Source organism: Haliotis rufescens, unplaced genomic scaffold (assembly GCF_023055435.1).
Source record: "Haliotis rufescens isolate VD_foot unplaced genomic scaffold, xgHalRufe1.0.p SCAF_14, whole genome shotgun sequence".
NCBI classification, from domain to species: Eukaryota; Metazoa; Mollusca; class Gastropoda; order Lepetellida; family Haliotidae; genus Haliotis; species Haliotis rufescens.
Window position 1 is genome coordinate 20,563,098 of NW_025963824.1, and position 22,484 is coordinate 20,585,581.

Genomic DNA, 22,484 nt, shown 5'->3' on the forward strand with positions numbered 1-22,484 from the left:
AATGATATGGGGACTAAATATTTTTTGTCTAATTTTGATGATTTTGACCACCCCGGGGTGGTGAAAATTTTCAATTCTGGCATGAATTTGCACACTTCTGAAAATTCCAAATTTTAGGCTCAAAAAGGACTTTTGAACATCTATGGATACTGCGGAAATGATATGTGGAATAACAAATTTCGTGTAATTTTGATGAATTTGACCACCCCGGTGTGGTGAAAATTTACAATTCTGGGAATAATTTGCACATTTGTCAAAATTCCAAAATTTAGGCTCAAAATAGACTTTTGAACATCTATGCACACTGCGCAAATGATATGGGGACTAAATATTTTTTGTCTAATTTTTCTGATTTTGACCACCCCGGGGTGGTGAAAATTTACAATTCTGGCATGAATTTGCACACTTCTTAAAATTCCAAATTTTAGGCTCAAAAAAGACTTTGGAACATCTATGGACACTGCGCAAATGATATGTGGAATAAAAGTTTTCTTGTAATTTTGATGAATTTGACCACCCCGGTGTGGTGAAAATTTACAATTCTGGGAATAATTTGCACATTTGTCAAAATTCCCAAATTTAGGCTCAAAATAGACTTTTGAACATCTGTGGACACTGCGCAAATGATATGGGGACTAAATATTTTTTGTCTAATTTTTCTGATTTTGACCACCCCGGGGTGGTGAAAATTTACAATTCTGGCATGAATTTGCACACTTCTGAAAATTCCAAATTTTAGGCTCAAAAAGGACTTTTGAACATCTATGGATACTGCGGAAATGATATGTGGAATACAAAATTTCTTGTAATTTTGATGAATTTGACCACCCCTGGGGTGGTGAAAATTTACAATTCTGGGAATAATTTGCACATTTGTCAGAATTCCAAAATTTAGGCTCAAAATAGACTTTTGAACATCTATGCACACTGCGCAAATGATATGGGGACTAAATATTTTTTGTCTAATTTTTCTGATTTTGACCACCCTGGGGTGGTGAAAATTTACAATTCTGGCATGAATTTGCACACTTCTTAAAATTCCAAATTTTAGGCTCAAAAAAGACTTTGGAACATCTATGGACACTGCGCAAATGATATGTGGACTAAAAAAATTTCTTGTAATTTTGATGATTTTGAGCACCCCGGGGTGGTGAAAATTTACAATTCTGGCATGAATTTACACATTTGTCAAAATTCCAAAATTTAGGCTCAAAATAGACTTTTGAACATCTGTGGACACTGCGCAAATGATACGGGGACTAAATATTTTTTGTCTAATTTTTGAAGATTTTGACCACCCCGGGGTGGTGAAAATTTACAATTCTGGCATGAATTTGCACACTTCTTAAAATTCCAAATTTTAGGCTCAAAAAAGACTTTTGAACATCTATGGACACTGCGCAAATGATATGTGGAATAAAAAATTTCTTGTAATTTTGATGAATTTGACCACCCCGGTGTGGTGAAAATTTACAATTCTGGGAATAATTTGCACATTTGTCAAAATTCCCAAATTTAGGCTCAAAATAGACTTTTGAACATCTGTGGACACTGCGCAAATGATACGGGGACTTAATATTTGTTGTCAAATTTTGAAGATTTTGACCACCCCGGGGTGGTGAAAATTTATAATTCTGGCATAAATTTGCATACTTCTTAAAATTCCAAATTTTAGGCTCAAAAAAGACTTTTGAACATCTATGGACACTGCGCAAATGATATGGGGACTAAATATTTTTTGTCTAATTTTTCTGATTTTGACCATTCACGGGGTGGTGAAAATTTACAATTCTGGCAAGAATTTGCACACTTCTTAAAATTCCAAATTTTAGGCTCAAAAAAGACTTTTGAACATCTATGGACACTGCGCAAATGATATGGGGACTAAATATTTTTTGTCTAATTTTTCTGATTTTGACCATTCCCGGGGTGGTGAAAATTTACAATTCTGGCAAGAATTTGCACACTTCTTAAAATTCCAAATTTTAGGCTCAAAATAGACTTTTGAACATCTATGGATACTGCGGAAATGATATGTGGAATAAAAAAATTCTTGTAATTTTGATGAATTTGACCACCCCGGGGTGGTGAAAATTTACAATTCTGGCAAGAATTTGCACATTTGTCAAAATTCCCAAATTTAGGCTCAAAATAGACTTTTGAACATCTGTGGACACTGCGCAAATGATACGGGGACTAAATATTTGTTGTCAAATTTTGAAGATTTTGACCACCCCGGGGTGGTGAAAATTTATAATTCTGGCATAAATTTGCATACTTCTTAAAATTCCAAATTTTAGGCTGAAAAAAGACTTTTGAACATCTATGGACACTGCGCAAATGATATGGGGACTAAACATTTTTTGTCTAATTTTTCTGATTTTGACCATTCCCGGGGTAGTGAAAATTTACAATTCTGGCAAGAATTTGCACACTTCTTAAAATTCCAAATTTTAGGCTCAAAATAGACTTTTGAACATCTATGGATACTGCGGAAATGATATGTGGAATAAAAAAATTCGTGTAATTTTGATGAATTTGACCACCCCAGGGTGGTGAAAATTTACAATTCTGGCAAGAATTTGCACATTTGTCAAAATTCCCAAATTTAGGCTCAAAATAGACTTTTGAACATCTGTGGACACTGCGCAAATGATATGGGGACTAAATATTTTTTGTCTAATTTTGATGATTTTGACCACCCCGGGGTGGTGAAAATTTACAATTCTGGCATGAATTTGCACACTTCTGAAAATTCCAAATTTTAGGCTCAAAAAGGACTTTTGAACATCTATGGATACTACGGAAATGATATGTGGAATAAAAAATTTCTTGTAATTTTGATGAATTTGACCACCCCGGGGTGGTGAAAATTTACAATTCTGGGAATAATTTGCACATTTGTCAAAATTCCCAAATTTAGGCTCAAAATAGACTTTTGAACATCTGTGGACACTGCGCAAATGATACGGGGACTAAATATTTGTTGTCAAATTTTTCTGATTTTGACCACCCCGGGGTGGTGAAAATTTATAATTCTGGCATAAATTTGCATACTTCTTAAAATTCCAAATTTTAGGCTCAAAAAAGACTTTTGAACATCTATGGACACTGCGCAAATGATATGGGGACTAAATATTTTTTGTCTAATTTTTCTGATTTTGACCATTCCCGGGGTAGTGAAAATTTACAATTCTGGCAAGAATTTGCACACTTCTTAAAATTCCAAATTTTAGGCTCAAAATAGACTTTTGAACATCTATGGATACTGCGGAAATGATATGTGGAATAAAAAAATTCGTGTAATTTTGATGAATTTGACCACCCCAGGGTGGTGAAAATTTACAATTCTGGCAAGAATTTGCACATTTGTCAAAATTCCCAAATTTTAGGCTCAAAATAGACTTTTGAACATCTGTGGACACTGCGCAAATGATATGGGGACTAAATATTTTTTGTCTAATTTTGATGATTTTGACCACCCCGGGGTGGTGAAAATTTACAATTCTGGCATGAATTTGCACACTTCTGAAAATTCCAAATTTTAGGCTCAAAAAGGACTTTTGAACATCTATGGATACTAAGGAAATGATATGTGGAATAAAAAATTTCTTGTAATTTTGATGAATTTGACCACCCCGGGATATCTGTGGACACTGCGCAAATGATATGGGGACTAAATATTTTTTGTCTAATTTTGATGATTTTGACCACCCCGGGGTGGTGAAAATTTACAATTCTGGCATGAATTTGCACACTTCTGAAAATTCCAAATTTTAGGCTCAAAAAGGACTTTTGAACATCTATGGATACTGCGGAAATGATATGTGGAATACAAAATTTCGTGTAATTTTGATGAATTTGACCACCCCGGGGTGGTGAAAATTTACAATTCTGGGAATAATTTGCACATTTGTCAAAATTCCAAAATTTAGGCTCAAAATAGACTTTTGAACATCTATGCACACTGCGCAAATGATATGGGGACTAAATATTTTTTGTCTAATTTTGATGATTTTGACCACCCCGGGGTGGTGAAAATTTACAATTCTGGCATGAATTTGCACACTTCTTAAAATTCCAAATTTTAGGCTCAAAAAAGACTTTGGAACATCTATGGACACTGTGCAAATGATATGTGGAATAAAAAAAATTCTTGTAATTTTGATGATTTTGAGCACCCCGGGGTGGTGAAAATTTACAATTCTGGCATGAATTTACACATTTGTCAAAATTCCCAAATTTAGGCTCAAAATAGACTTTTGAACATCTGTGGACACTGCGCAAATGATATGGGGACTAAATATTTTTTGTCTAATTTTGATGATTTTGACCACCCCGGGGTGGTGAAAATTTACAATTCTGGCATGAATTTGCACACTTCTGAAAATTCCAAATTTTAGGCTCAAAAAGGACTTTTGAACATCTATGGATACTGCGGAAATGATATGTGGAATACAAAAATTCTTGTAATTTTGATGAATTTGACCACCCCTGGGGTGGTGAAAATTTACAATTCTGGGAATAATTTGCACATTTGTCAAAATTCCAAAATTTAGGCTCAAAATAGACTTTTGAACATCTATGCACACTGCGCAAATGATATGGGGACTAAATATTTTTTGTCTAATTTTGATGATTTTGACCACCCCGGGGTGGTGAAAATTTACAATTCTGGCATGAATTTGCACACTTCTTAAAATTCCAAATTTTAGGCTCAAAAAAGACTTTGGAACATCTATGGACACTGCGCAAATGATATTTGGAATAAAAATTTTCTTGTAATTTTGATGAATTTGACCACCCTGGTGTGGTGAAAATTTACAATTCTGGGAATAATTTGCACATTTGTCAAAATTCCCAAATTTAGGCTCAAAATAGACTTTTGAACATCTGTGGACACTGCGCAAATGATACGGGGACTAAATATTTGTTGTCAAATTTTGAAGATTTTGACCACCCCGGGGTGGTGAAAATTTATAATTCTGGCATAAATTTGCATACTTCTTAAAATTCCAAATTTTAGGCTCAAAAAAGACTTTTGAACATCTATGGACACTGCGCAAATCATATGTGGACTAAAAAAAATTCTTGTAAGTTTGATGATTTTGACCACCCCGGGGTGGTGAAAATTTACAATTCTGGCATGAATTTGCACACTTCTTAAAATTCCAAATTTTAGGCTCAAAAAAGACTTTGGAACATCTATGGACACTGCGCAAATCATATGTGGACTAAAAAAATTTCTTGTAATTTTGATGATTTTGAGCACCCCTGGGTGGTGAAAATTTACAATTCTGGCATGAATTTACACATTTGTCAAAATTCCCAAATTTAGGCTCAAAATAGACTTTTGAACATCTGTGGACACTGCGCAAATGATACGGGGACTAAATATTTTTTGTCTAATTTTTCTGATTTTGACCACCCCGGGGTGGTGAAAATTTACAATTCTGGCATGAATTTGCACACTTCTTAAAATTCCAAATTTTAGGCTCAAAAAAGACTTTTGAACATCTATGGACACTGCGCAAATCATATGTGGAATAAAAAATTTCTTGTAATTTTGATGAATTTGACCACCCCGGTGTGGTGAAAATTTACAATTCTGGGAATAATTTGCACATTTGTCAAAATTCCCAAATTTAGGCTCAAAATAGACTTTTGAACATCTGTGGACACTGCGCAAATGATACGGGGACTAAATATTTGTTGTCAAATTTTTCTGATTTTGACCACCCCGGGGTGGTGAAAATTTATAATTCTGGCATAAATTTGCATACTTCTTAAAATTCCAAATTTTAGGCTCAAAAAAGACTTTTGAACATCTATGGACACTGCGCAAATGATATGGGGACTAAACATTTTTTGTCTAATTTTTCTGATTTTGACCATTCCCGGGGTAGTGAAAATTTACAATTCTGGCAAGAATTTGCACACTTCTTAAAATTCCAAATTTTAGGCTCAAAATAGACTTTTGAACATCTATGGATACTGCGGAAATGATATGTGGAATAAAAAAATTCGTGTAATTTTGATGATTTTGACCACCCCAGGTCTGGCAAGAATTTGCACATTTGTCAAAATTCCAAAATTTAGGCTCAAAATAGACTTTTGAACATCTGTGGACACTGCGCAAATGATATGGGGACTAAATATTTGTTGTCTAATTTTGATGATTTTGACCACCCCGGGGTGGTGAAAATTTACAATTCTGGCATGAATTTGCACACTTCTGAAAATTCCAAATTTTAGGCTCAAAAAGGACTTTTGAACATCTATGGATACTACGGAAATGATATGTGGAATAAAAAAGTTCTTGTAATTTTGATGAATTTGACCACCCCGGTGTGGTGAAAATTTACAATTCTGGGAATAATTTGCACATTTGTCAAAATTCCCAAATTTAGGCTCAAAATAGACTTTTGAACATCTGTGGACACTGCGCAAATGATACGGGGACTAAATATTTGTTGTCTAATTTTTCTGATTTTGACCACCCCGGGGTGGTGAAAATTTACAATTCTGGCATGAATTTGCACACTTCTTAAAATTCCAAATTTTAGGCTCAAAAAAGACTTTTGAACATCTATGGACACTGCGCAAATGATATGTGGAAAAAAAAATTTCTTGTAATTTTGATGAATTTGACCACCCCGGTGTGGTGAAAATTTACAATTCTGGGAATAATTTGCACATTTGTCAAAATTCCCAAATTTAGGCTCAAAATAGACTTTTGAACATCTGTGGACACTGCGCAAATGATACGGGGACTTAATATTTGTTGTCAAATTTTGAAGATTTTGACCACCCCGGGGTGGTGAAAATTTATAATTCTGGCATAAATTTGCATACTTCTTAAAATTCCAAATTTTAGGCTCAAAAAAGACTTTTGAACATCTATGGACACTGCGCAAATGATATGGGGACTAAATATTTTTTGTCTAATTTTTCTGATTTTGACCATTCACGGGGTGGTGAAAATTTACAATTCTGGCAAGAATTTGCACACTTCTTAAAATTCCAAATTTTAGGCTCAAAAAAGACTTTTGAACATCTATGGACACTGCGCAAATGATATGGGGACTAAATATTTTTTGTCTAATTTTTCTGATTTTGACCATTCCCGGGGTGGTGAAAATTTACAATTCTGGCAAGAATTTGCACACTTCTTAAAATTCCAAATTTTCGGCTCAAAAAAGACTTTTGAACATCTATGGATACTGCGGAAATGATATGTGGAATAAAAAAATTCTTGTAATTTTGATGAATTTGACCACCCCGGGGTGGTGAAAATTTACAATTCTGGGAATAATTTGCACATTTGTCAAAATTCCCAAATTTAGGCTCAAAATAGACTTTTGAACATCTGTGGACACTGCGCAAATGATACGGGGACTAAATATTTGTTGTCAAATTTTGAAGATTTTGACCACCCCGGGGTGGTGAAAATTTATAATTCTGGCATAAATTTGCATACTTCTTAAAATTCCAAATTTTAGGCTCAAAAAAGACTTTTGAACATCTATGGACACTGCGCAAATGATATGGGGACTAAACATTTTTTGTCTAATTTTTCTGATTTTGACCATTCCCGGGGTAGTGAAAATTTACAATTCTGGCAAGAATTTGCACACTTCTTAAAATTCCAAATTTTAGGCTCAAAATAGACTTTTGAACATCTATGGATACTGCGGAAATGATATGTGGAATAAAAAAATTCGTGTAATTTTGATGATTTTGACCACCCCAGGTCTGGCAAGAATTTGCACATTTGTCAAAATTCCCAAATTTAGGCTCAAAATAGACTTTTGAACATCTGTGGACACTGCGCAAATGATATGGGGACTAAATATTTGTTGTCTAATTTTGATGATTTTGACCACCCCGGGGTGGTGAAAATTTACAATTCTGGCATGAATTTGCACACTTCTGAAAATTCCAAATTTTAGGCTCAAAAAGGACTTTTGAACATCTATGGATACTACGGAAATGATATGTGGAATAAAAAAGTTCTTGTAATTTTGATGAATTTGACCACCCCGGTGTGGTGAAAATTTACAATTCTAGGAATAATTTGCACATTTGTCAAAATTCCCAAATTTAGGCACAAAATAGACTTTTGAACATCTGTGGACACTGCGCAAATGATACGGGGACTAAATATTTGTTGTCTAATTTTTCTGATTTTGACCACCCCGGGGTGGTGAAAATTTACAATTCTGGCATGAATTTGCACACTTCTTAAAATTCCAAATTTTAGGCTCAAAAAAGACTTTTGAACATCTATGGACACTGCGCAAATGATATGTGGAATAAAAAATTTCTTGTAATTTTGATGAATTTGACCACCCCGGTGTGGTGAAAATTTACAATTCTGGGAATAATTTGCACATTTGTCAAAATTCCCAAATTTAGGCTCAAAATAGACTTTTGAACATCTGTGGACACTGCGCAAATGATACGGGGACTTAATATTTGTTGTCAAATTTTGAAGATTTTGACCACCCCGGGGTGGTGAAAATTTATAATTCTGGCATAAATTTGCATACTTCTTAAAATTCCAAATTTTAGGCTCAAAAAAGACTTTTGAACATCTATGGACACTGCGCAAATGATATGGGGACTAAATATTTTTTGTCTAATTTTTCTGATTTTGACCATTCACGGGGTGGTGAAAATTTACAATTCTGGCAAGAATTTGCACACTTCTTAAAATTCCAAATTTTAGGCTCAAAAAAGACTTTTGAACATCTATGGACACTGCGCAAATGATATGGGGACTAAATATTTTTTGTCTAATTTTTCTGATTTTGACCATTCCCGGGGTGGTGAAAATTTACAATTCTGGCAAGAATTTGCACACTTCTTAAAATTCCAAATTTTAGGCTCAAAATAGACTTTTGAACATCTATGGATACTGCGGAAATGATATGTGGAATAAAAAAATTCTTGTAATTTTGATGAATTTGACCACCCCGGGGTGGTGAAAATTTACAATTCTGGCAAGAATTTGCACATTTGTCAAAATTCCCAAATTTAGGCTCAAAATAGACTTTTGAACATCTGTGGACACTGCGCAAATGATACGGGGACTAAATATTTGTTGTCAAATTTTGAAGATTTTGACCACCCCGGGGTGGTGAAAATTTATAATTCTGGCATAAATTTGCATACTTCTTAAAATTCCAAATTTTAGGCTCAAAAAAGACTTTTGAACATCTATGGACACTGCGCAAATCATATGTGGAATAAAAAAAATTGTTGTAATTTTGATGATTTTGACCACCCCGGGGTGGTGAAAATTTACAATTCTGGGAATAATTTGCACATTTGTCAAAATTCCCAAATTTAGGCTCAAAATAGACTTTTGAACATCTGTGGACACTGCGTAAATGATATGGGGACTAAATATTTGTTGTCTAATTTTGATGATTTTGACCACCCCGGGGTGGTGAAAATTTACAATTCTGGCATGAATTTGCACACTTCTGAAAATTCCAAATTTTAGGCTCAAAAAGGACTTTTGAACATCTATGGATATTGCGGAAATGATATGTGGAATACAAAATTTCTTGTAATTTTGATGAATTTGACCACCCCGGGGTGGTGAAAATTTACAATTCTGGGAATAATTTGCACATTTGTCAGAATTCCAAAATTTAGGCTCAAAATAGACTTTTGAACATCTATGCACACTGCGCAAATGATATGGGGACTAAATATTTTTTGTCTAATTTTTCTGATTTTGACCACCCCGGGGTGGTGAAAATTTACAATTCTGGCATGAATTTGCACACTTCTTAAAATTCCAAATTTTAGGCTCAAAAAAGACTTTGGAACATCTATGGACACTGCGCAAATGATATGTGGACTAAAAAAATTTCTTGTAATTTTGATGATTTTGAGCACCCCTGGGTGGTGAAAATTTACAATTCTGGCATGAATTTACACATTTGTCAAAATTCCCAAATTTAGGCTCAAAATAGACTTTTGAACATCTGTGGACACTGTGCAAATGATACAGGGACTAAATATTTTTTGTCTAATTTTTCTGATTTTGACCACCCCGGGGTGGTGAAAATTTACAATTCTGGCATGAATTTACAATTCTGGGAATAATTTGCACATTTGTCAGAATTCCAAAATTTAGGCTCAAAATAGACTTTTGAACATCTGTGGACACTGCACAAATGATACGGGGACTAAATATTTGTTGTCAAATTTTGAAGATTTTGACCACCCCGGGGTGGTGAAAATTTATAATTCTGGCATAAATTTGCATACTTCTTAAAATTCCAAATTTTAGGCTCAAAAAAGACTTTTGAACATCTATGGACACTGCGCAAATGATATGGGGACTAAACATTTTTGGTCTAATTTTTCTGATTTTGACCATTCCCGGGGTAGTGAAAATTTACAATTCTGGCAAGAATTTGCACACTTCTTAAAATTCCAAATTTTAGGCTCAAAATAGACTTTTGAACATCTATGGATACTGCGGAAATGATATGTGGAATAAAAAAATTCGTGTAATTTTGATGATTTTGACCACCCCAGGTCTGGCAAGAATTTGCACATTTGTCAAAATTCCCAAATTTAGGCTCAAAATAGACTTTTGAACATCTGTGGACACTGCGCAAATGATATGGGGACTAAATATTTGTTGTCTAATTTTGATGATTTTGACCACCCCGGGGTGGTGAAAATTTACAATTCTGGCATGAATTTGCACACTTCTGAAAATTCCAAATTTTAGGCTCAAAAAGGACTTTTGAACATCTATGGATACTACGGAAATGATATGTGGAATAAAAAAGTTCTTGTAATTTTGATGAATTTGACCACCCCGGTGTGGTGAAAATTTACAATTCTGGGAATAATTTGCACATTTGTCAAAATTCCCAAATTTAGGCACAAAATAGACTTTTGAACATCTGTGGACACTGCGCAAATGATACGGGGACTAAATATTTGTTGTCTAATTTTTCTGATTTTGACCACCCCGGGGTGGTGAAAATTTACAATTCTGGCATGAATTTGCACACTTCTTAAAATTCCAAATTTTAGGCTCAAAAAAGACTTTTGAACATCTATGGACACTGCGCAAATGATATGTGGAATAAAAAATTTCTTGTAATTTTGATGAATTTGACCACCCCGGTGTGGTGAAAATTTACAATTCTGGGAATAATTTGCACATTTGTCAAAATTCCCAAATTTAGGCTCAAAATAGACTTTTGAACATCTGTGGACACTGCGCAAATGATACGGGGACTTAATATTTGTTGTCAAATTTTGAAGATTTTGACCACCCCGGGGTGGTGAAAATTTATAATTCTGGCATAAATTTGCATACTTCTTAAAATTCCAAATTTTAGGCTCAAAAAAGACTTTTGAACATCTATGGACACTGCGCAAATGATATGGGGACTAAATATTTTTTGTCTAATTTTTCTGATTTTGACCATTCACGGGGTGGTGAAAATTTACAATTCTGGCAAGAATTTGCACACTTCTTAAAATTCCAAATTTTAGGCTCAAAAAAGACTTTTGAACATCTATGGACACTGCGCAAATGATATGGGGACTAAATATTTTTTGTCTAATTTTTCTGATTTTGACCATTCCCGGGGTGGTGAAAATTTACAATTCTGGCAAGAATTTGCACACTTCTTAAAATTCCAAATTTTAGGCTCAAAATAGACTTTTGAACATCTATGGATACTGCGGAAATGATATGTGGAATAAAAAAATTCTTGTAATTTTGATGAATTTGACCACCCCGGGGTGGTGAAAATTTACAATTCTGGCAAGAATTTGCACATTTGTCAAAATTCCCAAATTTAGGCTCAAAATAGACTTTTGAACATCTGTGGACACTGCGCAAATGATACGGGGACTAAATATTTGTTGTCAAATTTTGAAGATTTTGACCACCCCGGGGTGGTGAAAATTTATAATTCTGGCATAAATTTGCATACTTCTTAAAATTCCAAATTTTAGGCTCAAAAAAGACTTTTGAACATCTATGGACACTGCGCAAATCATATGTGGACTAAAAAAAATTCTTGTAATTTTGATGATTTTGACCACCCCGGGGTGGTGAAAATTTACAATTCTGGGAATAATTTGCACATTTGTCAAAATTCCAAAATTTAGGCTCAAAATAGACTTTTGAACATCTGTGGACACTGCGTAAATGATATGGGGACTAAATATTTGTTGTCTAATTTTGATGATTTTGACCACCCCGGGGTGGTGAAAATTTACAATTCTGGCATGAATTTGCACACTTCTGAAAATTCCAAATTTTAGGCTCAAAAAGGACTTTTGAACATCTATGGATATTGCGGAAATGATATGTGGAATACAAAATTTCTTGTAATTTTGATGAATTTGACCACCCCGGGGTGGTGAAAATTTACAATTCTGGGAATAATTTGCACATTTGTCAGAATTCCAAAATTTAGGCTCAAAATAGACTTTTGAACATCTATGCACACTGCGCAAATGATATGGGGACTAAATATTTTTTGTCTAATTTTTCTGATTTTGACCACCCCGGGGTGGTGAAAATTTACAATTCTGGCATGAATTTGCACACTTCTTAAAATTCCAAATTTTAGGCTCAAAAAAGACTTTGGAACATCTATGGACACTGCGCAAATGATATGTGGACTAAAAAAATTTCTTGTAATTTTGATGATTTTGAGCACCCCTGGGTGGTGAAAATTTACAATTCTGGCATGAATTTACACATTTGTCAAAATTCCCAAATTTAGGCTCAAAATAGACTTTTGAACATCTGTGGACACTGTGCAAATGATACAGGGACTAAATATTTTTTGTCTAATTTTGATGATTTTGACCACCCCGGGGTGGTGAAAATTTACAATTCTGGCATGAATTTACAATTCTGGGAATAATTTGCACATTTGTCAGAATTCCAAAATTTAGGCTCAAAATAGACTTTTGAACATCTGTGGACACTGCACAAATGATACGGGGACTAAATATTTTTTGTCTAATTTTGATGATTTTGACCACCCCGGGGTGGTGAAAATTTACAATTCTGGCATGAATTTGCACACTTCTTAAAATTCCAAATTTTAGGCTCAAAAAAGACTTTGGAACATCTATGGACACTGCGCAAATGATATGTGGAATAAAAATTTTCTTGTAATTTTGATGAATTTGACCACCCCGGGGTGGTGAAAATTTACAATTCTGGGAATAATTTGCACATTTGTCAAAATTCCCAAATTTAGGCTCAAAATAGACTTTTGAACATCTGTGGACACTGCGCAAATGATACGGGGACTAAATATTTGTTGTCAAATTTTGAAGATTTTGACCACCCCGGGGTGGTGAAAATTTATAATTCTGGCATAAATTTGCATACTTCTTAAAATTCCAAATTTTAGGCTCAAAAAAGACTTTTGAACATCTATGGACACTGCGCAAATGATATGTGGACTAAAAAAAATTCTTGTAATTTTGATGATTTTGACCACCCCGGGGTGGTGAAAATTTACAATTCTGGGAATAATTTGCACATTTGTCAAAATTCCAAAATTTAGGCTCAAAATAGACTTTTGAACATCTGTGGACACTGCGTAAATGATATGGGGACTAAATATTTGTTGTCTAATTTTGATGATTTTGACCACCCCGGGGTGGTGAAAATTTACAATTCTGGCATGAATTTGCACACTTCTGAAAATTCCAAATTTTAGGCTCAAAAAGGACTTTTGAACATCTATGGATATTGCGGAAATGATATGTGGAATACAAAATTTCTTGTAATTTTGATGAATTTGACCACCCCGGGGTGGTGAAAATTTACAATTCTGGGAATAATTTGCACATTTGTCAGAATTCCAAAATTTAGGCTCAAAATAGACTTTTGAACATCTATGCACACTGCGCAAATGATATGGGGACTAAATATTTTTTGTCTAATTTTTCTGATTTTGACCACCCCGGGGTGGTGAAAATTTACAATTCTGGCATGAATTTGCACACTTCTTAAAATTCCAAATTTTAGGCTCAAAAAAGACTTTGGAACATCTATGGACACTGCGCAAATGATATGTGGACTAAAAAAATTTCTTGTAATTTTGATGATTTTGAGCACCCCTGGGTGGTGAAAATTTACAATTCTGGCATGAATTTACACATTTGTCAAAATTCCCAAATTTAGGCTCAAAATAGACTTTTGAACATCTGTGGACACTGTGCAAATGATACAGGGACTAAATATTTTTTGTCTAATTTTGATGATTTTGACCACCCCGGGGTGGTGAAAATTTACAATTCTGGCATGAATTTACAATTCTGGCATGAATTTACACATTTGTCAAAATTCCAAAATTTAGGCTCAAAATAGACTTTTGAACATCTGTGGACACTGCACAAATGATACGGGGACTAAATATTTTTTGTCTAATTTTTCTGATTTTGACCACCCCGGGGTGGTGAAAATTTACAATTCTGGCATGAATTTGCACACTTCTTAAAATTCCAAATTTTAGGCTCAAAAAAGACTTTTGAACATCTATGGACACTGCGCAAATGATATGTGGAATAAAAAATTTCTTGTAATTTTGATGAATTTGACCACCCCGGTGTGGTGAAAATTTACAATTCTGGGAATAATTTGCACATTTGTCAAAATTCCCAAATTTAGGCTCAAAATAGACTTTTGAACATCTGTGGACACTGCGCAAATGATACGGGGACTAAATATTTGTTGTCAAATTTTTCTGATTTTGACCACCCCGGGATGGTGAAAATTTATAATTCTGGCATAAATTTGCATACTTCTTAAAATTCCAAATTTTAGGCTCAAAAAAGACTTTTGAACATCTATGGACACTGCGCAAATGATATGGGGACTAAACATTTTTTGTCTAATTTTTCTGATTTTGACCATTCCTGGGGTAGTGAAAATTTACAATTCTGGCAAGAATTTGCACACTTCTTAAAATTCCAAATTTTAGGCTCAAAATAGACTTTTGAACATCTATGGATACTGCGGAAATGATATGTGGACTAAAAAAATTCGTGTAATTTTGATGAATTTGACCACCCCAGGGTGGTGAAAATTTACAATTCTGGCAAGAATTTGCACATTTGTCAAAATTCCCAAATTTAGGCTCAAAATAGACTTTTGAACATCTGTGGACACTGCGCAAATGATATGGGGACTAAATATTTTTTGTCTAATTTTTCTGATTTTGACCACCCCGGGGTGGTGAAAATTTACAATTCTGGCATGAATTTGCACACTTCTTAAAATTCCAAATTTTAGGCTCAAAAAGGACTTTTGAACATCTATGGATACTACGGAAATGATATGTGGAATAAAAAATTTCTTGTAATTTTGATGAATTTGACCACCCCGGTGTGGTGAAAATTTACAATTCTGGGAATAATTTGCACATTTGTCAAAATTCCCAAATTTAGGCTCAAAATAGACTTTTGAACATCTGTGGACACTGCGCAAATGATACGGGGACTAAATATTTTTTGTCTAATTTTGATGATTTTGACCACCCCGGGGTGGTGAAAATTTACAATTCTGGCATGAATTTGCACACTTCTTAAAATTCCAAATTTTAGGCTCAAAAAAGACTTTGGAACATCTATGGACACTGCGCAAATGATATGTGGAATAAAAAAATTTCGTGTAATTTTGATGATTTTGAGCACCCCTGGGTGGTGAAAATTTACAATTCTGGCATGAATTTACACATTTGTCAAAATTCCCAAATTTAGGCTCAAAATAGACTTTTGAACATCTGTGGACACTGCACAAATGATACGGGGACTAAATATTTTTTGTCTAATTTTTCTGATTTTGACCACCCCGGGGTGGTGAAAATTTACAATTCTGGCATGAATTTGCACACTTCTTAAAATTCCAAATTTTAGGCTCAAAAAAGACTTTTGAACATCTATGGACACTGCGCAAATGATATGTGGAATAAAAAATTTCTTGTAATTTTGATGAATTTGACCACCCCTGGGGTGGTGAAAATTTACAATTCTGGGAATAATTTGCACATTTGTCAAAATTCCCAAATTTAGGCTCAAAATAGACTTTTGAACATCTGTGGACACTGCGCAAATGATACGGGGACTAAATATTTGTTGTCAAATTTTTCTGATTTTGACCACCCCGGGGTGGTGAAAATTTATAATTCTGGCATGAATTTGCACACTTCTTAAAATTCCAAATTTTAGGCTCAAAAAAGACTTTGGAACATCTATGGACACTGCGCAAATGATATGTGGACTAAAAAAATTTCTTGTAATTTTGATGATTTTGAGCACCCCTGGGTGGTGAAAATTTACAATTCTGGCATGAATTTACACATTTGTCAAAATTCCCAAATTTAGGCTCAAAATAGACTTTTGAACATCTGTGGACACTGTGCAAATGATACAGGGACTAAATATTTTTTGTCTAATTTTGATGATTTTGACCACCCCGGGGTGGTGAAAATTTACAATTCTGGCATGAATTTACAATTCTGGGAATAATTTGCACATTTGTCAGAATTCCAAAATTTAGGCTCAAAATAGACTTTTGAACATCTGTGGACACTGCACAAATGATACGGGGACTAAATATTTTTTGTCTAATTTTGATGATTTTGACCACCCCGGGGTGGTGAAAATTTACAATTCTGGCATGAATTTGCACACTTCTTAAAATTCCAAATTTTAGGCTCAAAAAAGACTTTGGAACATCTATGGACACTGCGCAAATGATATGTGGAATAAAAATTTTCTTGTAATTTTGATGAATTTGACCACCCCGGGGTGGTGAAAATTTACAATTCTGGGAATAATTTGCACATTTGTCAAAATTCCCAAATTTAGGCTCAAAATAGACTTTTGAACATCTGTGGACACTGCGCAAATGATACGGGGACTAAATATTTGTTGTCAAATTTTGATGATTTTGACCACCCCGGGGTGGTGAAAATTTATAATTCTGGCATAAATTTGCATACTTCTTAAAATTCCAAATTTTAGGCTCAAAAAAGACTTTTGAACATCTATGGACACTGCGCAAATCATATGTGGACTAAAAAAAATTGTTGTAATTTTGATGATTTTGACCACCCCGGGGTGGTGAAAATTTACAATTCTGGGAATAATTTGCACATTTGTCAAAATTCCAAAATTTAGGCTCAAAATAGACTTTTGAACATCTGTGGACACTGCGTAAATGATATGGGGACTAAATATTTGTTGTCTAATTTTTCTGATTTTGACCACCCCGGGGTGGTGAAAATTTACAATTCTGGCATGAATTTGCACACTTCTGAAAATTCCAAATTTTAGGCTCAAAAAGGACTTTTGAACATCTATGGATATTGCGGAAATGATATGTGGAATACAAAATTTCTTGTAATTTTGATGAATTTGACCACCCCGGGGTGGTGAAAATTTACAATTCTGGGAATAATTTGCACATTTGTCAGAATTCCAAAATTTAGGCTCAAAATAGACTTTTGAACATCTATGCACACTGCGCAAATGATATGGGGACTAAATATTTTTTGTCTAATTTTTCTGATTTTGACCACCCCGGGGTGGTGAAAATTTACAATTCTGGCATGAATTTGCACACTTCTTAAAATTCCAAATTTTAGGCTCAAAAAAGACTTTGGAACATCTATGGACACTGCGCAAATGATATGTGGACTAAAAAAATTTCTTGTAATTTTGATGATTTTGAGCACCCCTGGGTGGTGAAAATTTACAATTCTGGCATGAATTTACACATTTGTCAAAATTCCCAAATTTAGGCTCAAAATAGACTTTTGAACATCTGTGGACACTGTGCAAATGATACAGGGACTAAATATTTTTTGTCTAATTTTTCTGATTTTGACCACCCCGGGGTGGTGAAAATTTACAATTCTGGCATGAATTTGCACACTTCTTAAAATTCCAAATTTTAGGCTCAAAAAAGACTTTTGAACATCTATGGACACTGCGCAAATGATATGTGGAATAAAAAATTTCTTGTAATTTTGATGAATTTGACCACCCCTGGGGTGGTGAAAATTTACAATTCTGGCAAGAATTTGCACATTTGTCAAAATTCCCAAATTTAGGCTCAAAATAGACTTTTGAACATCTGTGGACACTGCGCAAATGATACGGGGACTAAATATTTGTTGTCAAATTTTTCTGATTTTGACCACCCCGGGGTGGTGAAAATTTATAATTCTGGCATAAATTTGCATACTTCTTAAAATTCCAAATTTTAGGCTCAAAAAAGACTTTTGAACATCTATGGACACTGCGCAAATGATATGGGGACTAAACATTTTTTGTCTAATTTTTCTGATTTTGACCATTCCCGGGGTAGTGAAAATTTACAATTCTGGCAAGAATTTGCACACTTCTTAAAATTCCAAATTTTAGGCTCAAAATAGACTTTTGAACATCTATGGATACTGCGGAAATGATATGTGGAATAAAAACATTCGTGTAATTTTGATGAATTTGACCACCCCAGGGTGGTGAAAATTTACAATTCTGGCAAGAATTTGCACATTTGTCAAAATTCCCAAATTTAGGCTCAAAATAGACTTTTGAACATCTGTGGACACTGCGCAAATGATATGGGGACTAAATATTTTTTGTCTAATTTTTCTGATTTTGACCACCCCGGGGTGGTGAAAATTTACAATTCTGGCATGAATTTGCACACTTCTTAAAATTCCAAATTTTAGGCTCAAAAAGGACTTTTGAACATCTATGGATACTACGGAAATGATATGTGGAATAAAAAAATTCTTGTAATTTTGATGAATTTGACCACCCCGGGGTGGTGAAAATTTACAATTCTGGGAATAATTTGCACATTTGTCAAAATTCCCAAATTTAGGCTCAAAATAGACTTTTGAACATCTGTGGACACTGCGCAAATGATACGGGGACTAAATATTTTTTGTCTAATTTTGATGATTTTGACCACCCCGGGGTGGTGAAAATTTACAATTCTGGCATGAATTTGCACACTTCTTAAAATTCCAAATTTTAGGCTCAAAAAAGACTTTTGAACATCTATGGACACTGCGCAAATGATATGTGGAATAAAAAATTTCTTGTAATTTTGATGAATTTGAGCACCCCGGTGTGGTGAAAATTTACAATTCTGGGAATAATTTGCACATTTGTCAAAATTCCCAAATTTAGGCTCCAAATAGACTTTTGAACATCTGTGGACACTGCGCAAATGATACGGGGACTAAATATTTGTTGTCAAATTTTTCTGATTTTGACCACCCCGGGGTGGTGAAAATTTACAATTCTGGCATAAATTTGCACACTTCTTAAAATTCCAAATTTTAGGCTCAAAAAAGACTTTTGAACATCTATGGACACTGCGCAAATGATATGGGGACTAAATATTTTTTGTCTAATTTTTCTGATTTTGACCATTCCCGGGGTGGTGAAAATTTACAATTCTGGCAAGAATTTGCACACTTCTTAAAATTCCAAATTTTAGGCTCAAAAAAGACTTTTGAACATCTATGGACACTGCGCAAATGATATGGGGACTAAATATTTTTTGTCTAATTTTTCTGATTTTGACCATTCCCGGGGTGGTGAAAATTTACAATTCTGGCAAGAATTTGCACACTTCTTAAAATTCCAAATTTTAGGCTCAAAATAGACTTTTGAACATCTATGGATACTGCGGAAATGATATGTGGATTAAAAAAAATTCTTGTAATTTTGATGAATTTGACCACCCCAGGGTGGTGAAAATTTACAATTCTGGCAAGAATTTGCACATTTGTCAAAATTCCAAAATTTAGGCTCAAAATAGACTTTTGAACATCTGTGGACACTGCGCAAATGATATGGGGACTAAATATTTGTTGTCTAATTTTGATGATTTTGACCACCCCGGGGTGGTGAAAATTTACAATTCTGGCATGAATTTGCACACTTCTGAAAATTCCAAATTTTAGCCTCAAAAAGGACTTTTGAACATCTACGGATACTGCGGAAATGATATGTGGAATAAAAAATTTCTTGTAATTTTGATGAATTTGACCACCCTGGGGTGGTGAAAATTTACAATTCTGGCATGAATTTGCACACTTCTTAAAATTCCAAATTTTAGGCTCAAAAAAGACTTTGGAACATCTATGGACACTGTGCAAATGATATGTGGACTAAAAAAATGTCATGTAATTTTGATGATTTTGAGCACCCCGGGGTGGTGAAAATTTACAATTCTGGCATGAATTTACACATTTGTCAAAATTCCCAAATTTAGGCTCAAAATAGACTTTTGAACATCTGTGGACACTGCGCAAATGATACGGGGACTAAATATTTTTTGTCTAATTTTGATGATTTTGACCACCCCGGGGTGGTGAAAATTTACAATTCTGGCATGAATTTGCACACTTCTTAAAATTCCAAATTTTAGGCTCAAAAAAGACTTTTGAACATCTATGGACACTGCGCAAATGATATGTGGAATAAAAAATTTCTTGTAAATTTGATGAATTTGACCACCCCAGGGTGGTGAAAATTTACAATTCTGGGAATAATTTACACATTTGTCAAAATTCCCAAATTTAGGCTCAAAATAGACTTTTGAACATCTGTGGACACTGCGCAAATGATACGGGGACTAAATATTTGTTGTCAAATTTTTCTGATTTTGACCACCCCGGGGTGGTGAAAATTTATAATTCTGGCATGAATTTGCACACTTCTTAAAATTCCAAATTTTAGGCTCAAAAAAGACTTTGGAACATCTATGGACACTGCGCAAATGATATGTGGACTAAAAAAATTTCTTGTAATTTTGATGATTTTGAGCACCCCTGGGTGGTGAAAATTTACAATTCTGGCATGAATTTACACATTTGTCAAAATTCCCAAATTTAGGCTCAAAATAGACTTTTGAACATCTGTGGACACTGCGCAAATGATACGGGGACTAAATATTTTTTGTCTAATTTTTCTGATTTTGACCACCCCGGGGTGGTGAAAATTTATAATTCTGGCATAAATTTGCATACTTCTTAAAATTCCAAATTTTAGGCTCAAAAAAGACTTTTGAACATCTATGGACACTGCGCAAATCATATGTGGACTAAAAAAAATTCTTGTAATTTTGATGAATTTGACCACCCCGGGGTGGTGAAAATTTACAATTCTGGGAATAATTTGCACATTTGTCAAAATTCCCAAATTTAGGCTCAAAATAGACTTTTGAACATCTGTGGACACTGCGCAAATGATATGGGGACTAAATATTTTTTGTCTAATTTTGATGATTTTGACCACCCCGGGGTGGTGAAAATTTACAATTCTGGCATGAATTTGCACACTTCTGAAAATTCCAAATTTTAGGCTCAAAATAGACTTTTGAACATCTATGGATACTGCGGAAATGATATGTGGAATAAAAAAATTCGTGTAATTTTGATGAATTTGACCACCCCGGTGTGGTGAAAATTTACAATTCTGGCAAGAATTTGCACATTTGTCAAAATTCCAAAATTTAGGCTCAAAATAGACTTTTGAACATCTGTGGACACTGCGCAAATGATATGGGGACTAAATATTTTTTGTCTAATTTTTCTGATTTTGACCACCCCGGGGTGGTGAAAATTTACAATTCTGGCATGAATTTGCACACTTCTGAAAATTCCAAATTTTAGGCTCAAAAAGGACTTTTGAACATCTATGGATACTGCGGAAATGATATGTGGAATACAAAATTTCTTGTAATTTTGATGAATTTGACCACCCCTGGGGTGGTGAAAATTTACAATTCTGGGAATAATTTGCACATTTGTCAGAATTCCAAAATTTAGGCTCAAAATAGACTTTTGAACATCTATGCACACTGCGCAAATGATATGGGGACTAAATATTTTTTGTCTAATTTTTCTGATTTTGACCACCCCGGGGTGGTGAAAATTTACAATTCTGGCATGAATTTGCACACTTCTTAAAATTCCAAATTTTAGGCTCAAAAAAGACTTTTGAACATCTATGGATACTGCGCAAATGATATGTAGACTAAAAAAAATTCGTGTAATTTTGATGATTTTGAGCACCCCGGGGTGGTGAAAATTTACAATTCTGGCATGAATTTACACATTTGTCAAAATTCCCAAATTTAGGCTCAAAATAGACTTTTGAACATCTGTGGACACTGCGCAAATGATACGGGGACTAAATATTTTTTGTCTAATTTTTCTGATTTTGACCACCCCGGGGTGGTGAAAATTTACAATTCTGGCATGAATTTGCACACTTCTTAAAATTCCAAATTTTAGGCTCAAAAAAGACTTTTGAACATCTATGGACACTGCGCAAATGATATGTGGAATAAAAAAATTCTTGTAATTTTGATGAATTTGACCACCCCTGGGGTGGTGAAAATTTACAATTCTGGGAATAATTTGCACATT